At 44.5% G+C, this 6,822-nt stretch overlaps 1 long non-coding RNA gene across 1 annotated transcript; it reads right to left on the reverse strand.

Annotated features, from left to right (window-relative positions):
* Positions 1 to 1,882: 1,882 nt before the first annotated feature.
* LOC125720239 (uncharacterized) lies at positions 1,883 to 6,110 on the reverse strand. The gene is made up of 3 exons (XR_007385397.1): positions 5,920 to 6,110; positions 4,097 to 4,265; positions 1,883 to 2,134 (listed from the first exon to the last, which is right to left on the reverse strand). It is a non-coding gene; the product is annotated as an uncharacterized LOC125720239 (long non-coding RNA).
* Between the last annotated feature and the right edge of the window lie 712 nt (positions 6,111 to 6,822).

The following is a 6,822-nucleotide window of genomic DNA, read 5'->3' on the forward strand; positions in this document are numbered from 1 at the left end:
AATGTTAATAAACTCTAAGACTGAGGTGAATAGGTGTTTAATTTTCGACATTATTTTTATGGCTTTTTGTCTGATTTGGCAGAAGAAATAAGTAATAATTATTCATGACAAATGATTTCAGTATAGCTTTAGAAAGGAAATTTAATTAAGATGAAATATTCTCATGGAATACTTCAATGTGTCTTAAAAATTGATCATCTCACTGCACATTTTTATCGGATGCTGACAGTTAAACCCAGGGACGGATTACGGACCGGGTCAGCGGGACCGCTGCCCAGGGGCCCTTGGGGTGCAGGGGGCCCATGGGGCCCCTAGCCCAAAACAATTTGCAACGCTTATCAACAATGTATTTTCGTTTGTCTATTTTAGAGGGCCTACATTCTTTGATCCTCTGCCTACAAGGGCCCCTGACCCTATAGGGAGGGCGTTTGGCTGCCAAGGGCCCTTGAACTGTGGTGGTTGTGGTGGTGGTGGTGGTGGTGCTGGTGGTGGGGGGGGGGCCCTCGCGAACGTTTTGCCCAGGGGCCCACACAACCCATAATCCGTCCCTGGTTAAACCTTTGCGTTAGTTTTTTTCCCGCAATTTATTTGACGCTCCATACAAATAGCAAAATCCAAAGTATAAGTTGGGGTGACTAATTGTCATTCTATGCCTAGAGGAAAATTAATGCATAACTACCAGATTAAACACTTAGATTTAAATTTTCTAATTATGCCGCTCACTGTATATAATAAACTGTATTTCTCTAGTGTTTCCGTTAAGCCTAGAGAAAGATGTTTATTCCAATGCGTATCTGTGTTACTCCAGATTTTCCAGGAAAAGACACTTTTAGTCTCACAGCAAAAAAAACAGTTAGTTACTAAATCATGTGTATCGCTGGCATTGCTGATAAAATCAAAGTAAATGTATCCACCGCTAACCCCATAATATATACATATAATCTACACATATCAACACTGGTTTTCCGCAAACACATTCTCAGGTTGCCAATAGAGAGCCTTGGAGCCAGGGCTAGCTGTGGGTATGCTGCCGCCCCAGGTGAGATTCTGCTGATATCCACCCACCAGATTAGAAAACAAATTTTGCTAGTTAATTTATATAGCAAAAAAACATTTCAGTAGCACTAGGGTAACTGGCTGCTAACTAGCTAGTTTGCGTCTGTTTCACAAGTACTGGAATATTAACCCTCGTTTAAACAACTAGTGTTATACAATGCAAGCAGAGGTATTTTGGTCGCTCTTTTGCGCCTCCGATCAATTGGCGCCGTAGGCAATCGCCTATTTCGCCTGTAGGGCGAGTTGAGCCTGCTTCGAGTAAATCAGCCTGACTAGCTTCAAAGTAATAAAAGAATAGAGGGCAAAAGGTCAAAGGAAAGAAGCACAGCCAGAAATTATGTTGCGTGATGGCAGTTTTTGTTGACATGAATTAAATACTAAATAAAAAATTTTAAAAAGTTGCCCAAAGTATTTTAAGCGGAACAGTCATCTGACTGTCCAGTGGTTTGCTGATCCCTCTACAGCCTCCTATGCACTTCTCTCTCCCTGGCAAAGCCATTTGTTTGACATGGGGCAGCATTTAAACCGAGATGCAATCCTGCATAATCCTAGTACCCAAAATAAAAAACGTCCCCAGCGATAGGACTGACCGCCGCTACCATCTCCTCCCACAATGCACTATTCTCACCGTTCTCCACTTCATGCTTTCTAAGCCTGGGCACTCACTGCAAGCTCAGCCTGCACTTACACTTACGCCTAGTTGACTACTTGACAGCACATGTGTTTGTAATGAACATCACCTGTACGTCACTTCGGGCAAAAGCAACAAACAAAAACAATTAATAACATAAACGTGAACTTAAAGCACCATACAGAAATGACAGTTTGAGGCAAAGGAGCCATTTAAGCATTGTGTGCTTTCTTTCTGGGATGCATGTGAGAATTTTATTTCAATCCAGTACTAGCTTGTCTATTGTTAGACAGGGAGGGGATGTAATCAGTTCCGTCTCTCATTTTGTTAGCGCGGATCTTTTCACGCTGATGAAAAGTTAATTAGCCGATACCTTCACCCAGAGAGCAGTGCGCTTGTTCTTCTCATCCACTAAGTGGCTGTGATGGAGTTTATTTCCTCCGCGACCTGTGGAAACACGTGCTTCCTAAATAGCGTGAAGACACAGCACTGGTTTCGTTTCATGGTCTTGTCACGCATCACGTGACTCGTGTTCGGCGTGTAATTGGCTGCCACCTCTGGCCTTGAAATCAGCCAGGAAACAAGATGGCAAATCTGACTTTTAATCTGCATTGCCCATCTGCTGAAATCCTAACTGTAGATTGGTCTAAACATTCATAACAATGTATTTCATTACTTTTTGCAGTGATAGAAATACTTGTGTTTCTGAAGAGATAAGATTTGTATTCTTCTTCTGAAAAGCTACTGCAGGAAACTAGATTCTCAAAGAAGCACAAGAACTGAACACCAGTTAAATGGGATCTGAAGAAATAAAAAGGCAATATCTGAGCACTTTAATGTTCAGATGAGATCCCTGAACATCTTTAATTTTTCATCCAGTTTGTCTACACCCAGAGAATTCTGATGATGTATCGGAATGCTGACTGGAGACTGCATTACTTTTGCTAACTATCACAACAGCAGCAAAAGTGACATCAGAAGGTGGCACAGTGGTTAGAATTGTTGGGACCAGGGTTTGAGTCCCCACCATGGCTCCATGTGTGCAATGTTTGCATTTTCTCCCCGAGTCATAGTGGGGTTTTCTCCAGGTACTCTGGTCCCCCACCACCCGCGCAGTCCAAAAAAATGCTGAGTTTAATTGGAGTTACCAAATTACCCATAGGTGTGCATGTGTGAGTGAGTGGTGTGTGAGTGTGCCCTGCGATGGGTTGATGCACCATCCCAGGTTGTTCTCTGCATTGCTCCTGTAGACTCTGACCCTGAGTAGGATAAGCGATTACCAAAGATAGGTGGATGGTGCCAGATTGGATGCACGTGGGGGCGGCATGGTGGTGCAGTGGTTAGCACTGTTGCCTCACACCTCTGGGACCCGGGTTCGAGTCTCCGCCTGGATCACATGTGTGTGGAGTTTGCATGTTCTCCCCATGTCCTCGTGGGGTTTCCTCCGGGTACTCCGGTTTCCCCCCACAGTCCAAAAACATGCTGAGGCTAATTGGACTTGCTAAATTGCCCGTAGGTGTGCATGTGTGCGTGCATGGTGTGTGAGTGTGCCCTGCGATGGGCTGGCCCCCCATTCTGGGTTGTTCCCTGCCTCGTGCCCATTGCTCCCAGGATAGGCTCCGGAACCCCCGCGAGCCAGTAGGATAAGCGCTTTGGAAAATGGATGGATGGATTCACATGAAAGCTTTGCATAAACTGTCCATTATCTGCACTAAGCTTTCAGTCCTGGTGGCCATTTTGCAAAACGCTCCTACTTTGTTTTGACCTCTCTGCCTGACCTCAGTTCCTACCTGTTTCTGTTGAAAATATTAAGAGCATTATAACTGCAAACTGAATTGTGCTCCCATCATAATGTAACCTCTTCGATTTCCAGACACCTTCAATATATCCAGTAAAAGAATACCTAGCCTATCGTATGGGTTTCGACATTTTAATTTGTATGTGTTTTTTCCATACCTGCCAGCAGTAGATTGTGAAAAAAGAACATTTTTGTACAGTGACCCATGCAAACTTATTCTCTGTACATCCCCTCTAGTGTTCATATGGTTCAGAGAACCGTTTAACATAAAATAAAATGTTTAGTACTGTATCAAGCAGTATCTGTATCAGTGAGCCAAATTTGGAACCAAATTGTCTTCAGCACAAATCTAGAAATGCTGCCTTTTCTAGGGTAGAAGTGCTACACACATCAGTAGATTTTGGGAAAGTTTTAGCGCTTCCTTCAGACTGTGAGGGAACGTAAGGAGACCGACCGCAGAAGCTGTGCCTTATGAAGCGACTCCCTGTCAGGAGACGACGCGGGTGTGTTTCTGCTCGGAGAGGTGTGCATATCTAATGCGAAAGGGCCGCATTCGGCACCTTCAGATGAGCAGCACATGTGAGAATGCTGAGGTGCGATGGGACCTAGACCTCGGGGCTGCCGGAGGACGCAGACGGGGCATCGGCGCTGAGTCACAGAGAAACCGGAAAGCAGAGTCGGCTACCGGAATTGACGGCCATCGCTAGTCACGGCCTCTTTGCGTCCAAGGGCAGAGAGAGAAGCAGGGGTTGCCCTCAGTGGGTTCCTCAGCAAACCGACCTGCAGAAAAACACATATCCGAACTCTTATACTCGCCAGCAGGAAGGATGCTAAAGCGAATTTGATACCGTTCATCTGGGTCAACTCAACCTTTACATCAACTGATGGGAAGTGACAGATGACAGTTGGTGCTCAATGAAGAGGTTTTAAAACTTCATTTGACAGCGGTGCAACATACAAACAGGAAGTAACACTCCCCAGGACAGTGATGTGACATACAAACAGGAAGTAACATTCCCTCAGGACAGCGATGCAACATACAAACAGGAAGTAAACAGGAAGTAACATTCCCTCAGGACAGCAGTGCAACATACAAACAGGAAGTAAACGGGAAATAACATTCCCCCAGTACTGTGGTGCAACATACAAACAGGAAGTGAACAGGAAGTAACATGCGTGTGGCAGGGTGAACCCGGGCAAGACTCCCATTTCTTGCAAGTCAGACGTGCAAACTCCACACATGAAGACTTGGGGGATTTTACGGAATCCATGGAGGTGTGAGCTGACAATATCCACAGAGGTGGTCTAGGTCAGGGGTAGGTAGGGTCCTAGCATTTCAGTTCCTATCTGCCTGAGATTGGGCGTGGTTCATCAGAGACTGGGTAGGATAGAAAACCTGCTAGGTACCAGCACCCCAGGATCAGGCTTTCCAAACTAAAGTCAAATTTAATCTCTTCTATTATTGAGAGTCTCCTAGCAAAATTCATCATCGGGATCGTGACTTTTAGTTTCCGATGCAATCTGGCCCTCAGAGAAATATAGTTCTTAGTCTCAGCACATATATATCTGGGCACATCTAGCGACTATAGCGTCCATACTAACTTTCCGAACAACATGCCCGATTAAATCGACATTAAAAACAATAAAGGACCCAATGCAGCTCTCCCATCACGGTGTAACAGGTGTGCTGCAGTTAAGCAGGTTGTGCTGACCTTCATTCACTAACCAAGGATCCAAACACCATCGGCAGCAGCTTTGGAAGCGAGTAAATACAGACCTAAGCTTATAAAAATAAAACATTGAAAGCTCTCTTATTTACTGCACCTCCTGGCAAACCGGAGCTCTCTAATAAGGTGGAGATTATTAACAGGAAGTCTCACTGATTTGAGCGGGAGCCCAAATTAACAGTATCATCAGCAAATCGACCGCTGGAGCGAATTTCATTATTAACACTCGATCCTCTCTGATGCCCATCTCTGTCCTTTGGATCACCACAGCCCTGGAGGGACTGATCTTTGGTAAAACATCTAATCAGCCCCCGCTTTCACTATTAGATTCTCTGAGAGCTAAAAACGAAAACGGTCAAGACCTATACTGTGCAGATTTCGGTGGGACATTTTAAATGTTCTTGAATGGCTTTTTCCGAGCGTAAAATCAGGCTGAACTATTTCTGTTCTACGTTAACAGATTTAGGATGCGCTGTGAGTCAACTGGTGATTCCGTACGAGTGTTTCGCGTATGATTGTTGTGCGTATGTGTGTGTATAAGTGAAACCGCATTCCGAGTACAGTGTGTGTGCAAGGTTATGTAAGTACACACTCATCGCAATTCAGTTGGATGGTTATGAAGAATTCTTTTTGGTTCTTCTTCTCAGCCTTTTGATGCGAAATTTACGTAAGTTTGCTTCAAAAGAGCCGGAACTGACGGATCTTACTGTCGAATGAACGGCGCAACCAGAATCCGGCGGAAGCCAAAACGAGGGGCTTCTCCTGCCTGTCCGAGGCACAGCGCTTGTGTCGAGAGAATCGCCCCAAGGGGTGCGAGATGACTAATGTTTGCAGTGCAGTGACACAACAGCACGTATGTGATTAGAGGAGGATAGAAATCAGTTATCCTGCTCTCTGCCCCCCCACCCATCCTGCATGCCATCATCAACAGTCACTGGGTGATTCTGGAACAGGTTTATAAATAACTCCCACACAGTGTTTGCAGGCTTATGTAACTTATTTAAAAATTCCCCGTTCTTTTTTAAAATGTACTCCCCGATTTAGATGTATTAAATCTCTCCCCCAGTGTGAATGGGCTTGGCCTGACAATGCCTTTCTCTAGCTTAACTGTTACAGTTGCTGAAATACGCTTTTGAACGTAACTGCCAGATCGCCGGAGAGGTTGGGGAATTTGCTTGTTTGTTTGTTTGTTTGTCTGTCTGACTTCAGGGACATTTTGAGAAAGGTTATGTGTGAAATAAAATGCTGTTCAGAAGCTTAAAGCTCCAAAAACCAGGAAAAAGAGTATTTCATTGTCCTTGATGGATGGTGTAACCTTGCAGGCTTTTATTTTGATCAGTTTTGTCTCCATTTGAGGCATGCCCCCATTGTCACTCACCTTCAGCCAATCATAGGGCATGACCTGTACCACCTGACCTGAGAAGGCAGGTGGAGGAAGGGGAGGAGTTAAAATGCTCCTATTCAATCAGAATGTCTTGAGAAAGACAATCTACAAACACAAGAACACTGTTATGGATCAGTGGAATTATTGGGATTATTTTCCACTCTTAGGGCAGAATTCTAACAGTGATGAGGTCTTGGTAAGATCATTACATTTTGTTGTTTATTTT

Source organism: Brienomyrus brachyistius, chromosome 24 (genome assembly GCF_023856365.1).
Source record: "Brienomyrus brachyistius isolate T26 chromosome 24, BBRACH_0.4, whole genome shotgun sequence".
Taxonomy (NCBI): domain Eukaryota; kingdom Metazoa; phylum Chordata; class Actinopteri; order Osteoglossiformes; family Mormyridae; genus Brienomyrus; species Brienomyrus brachyistius.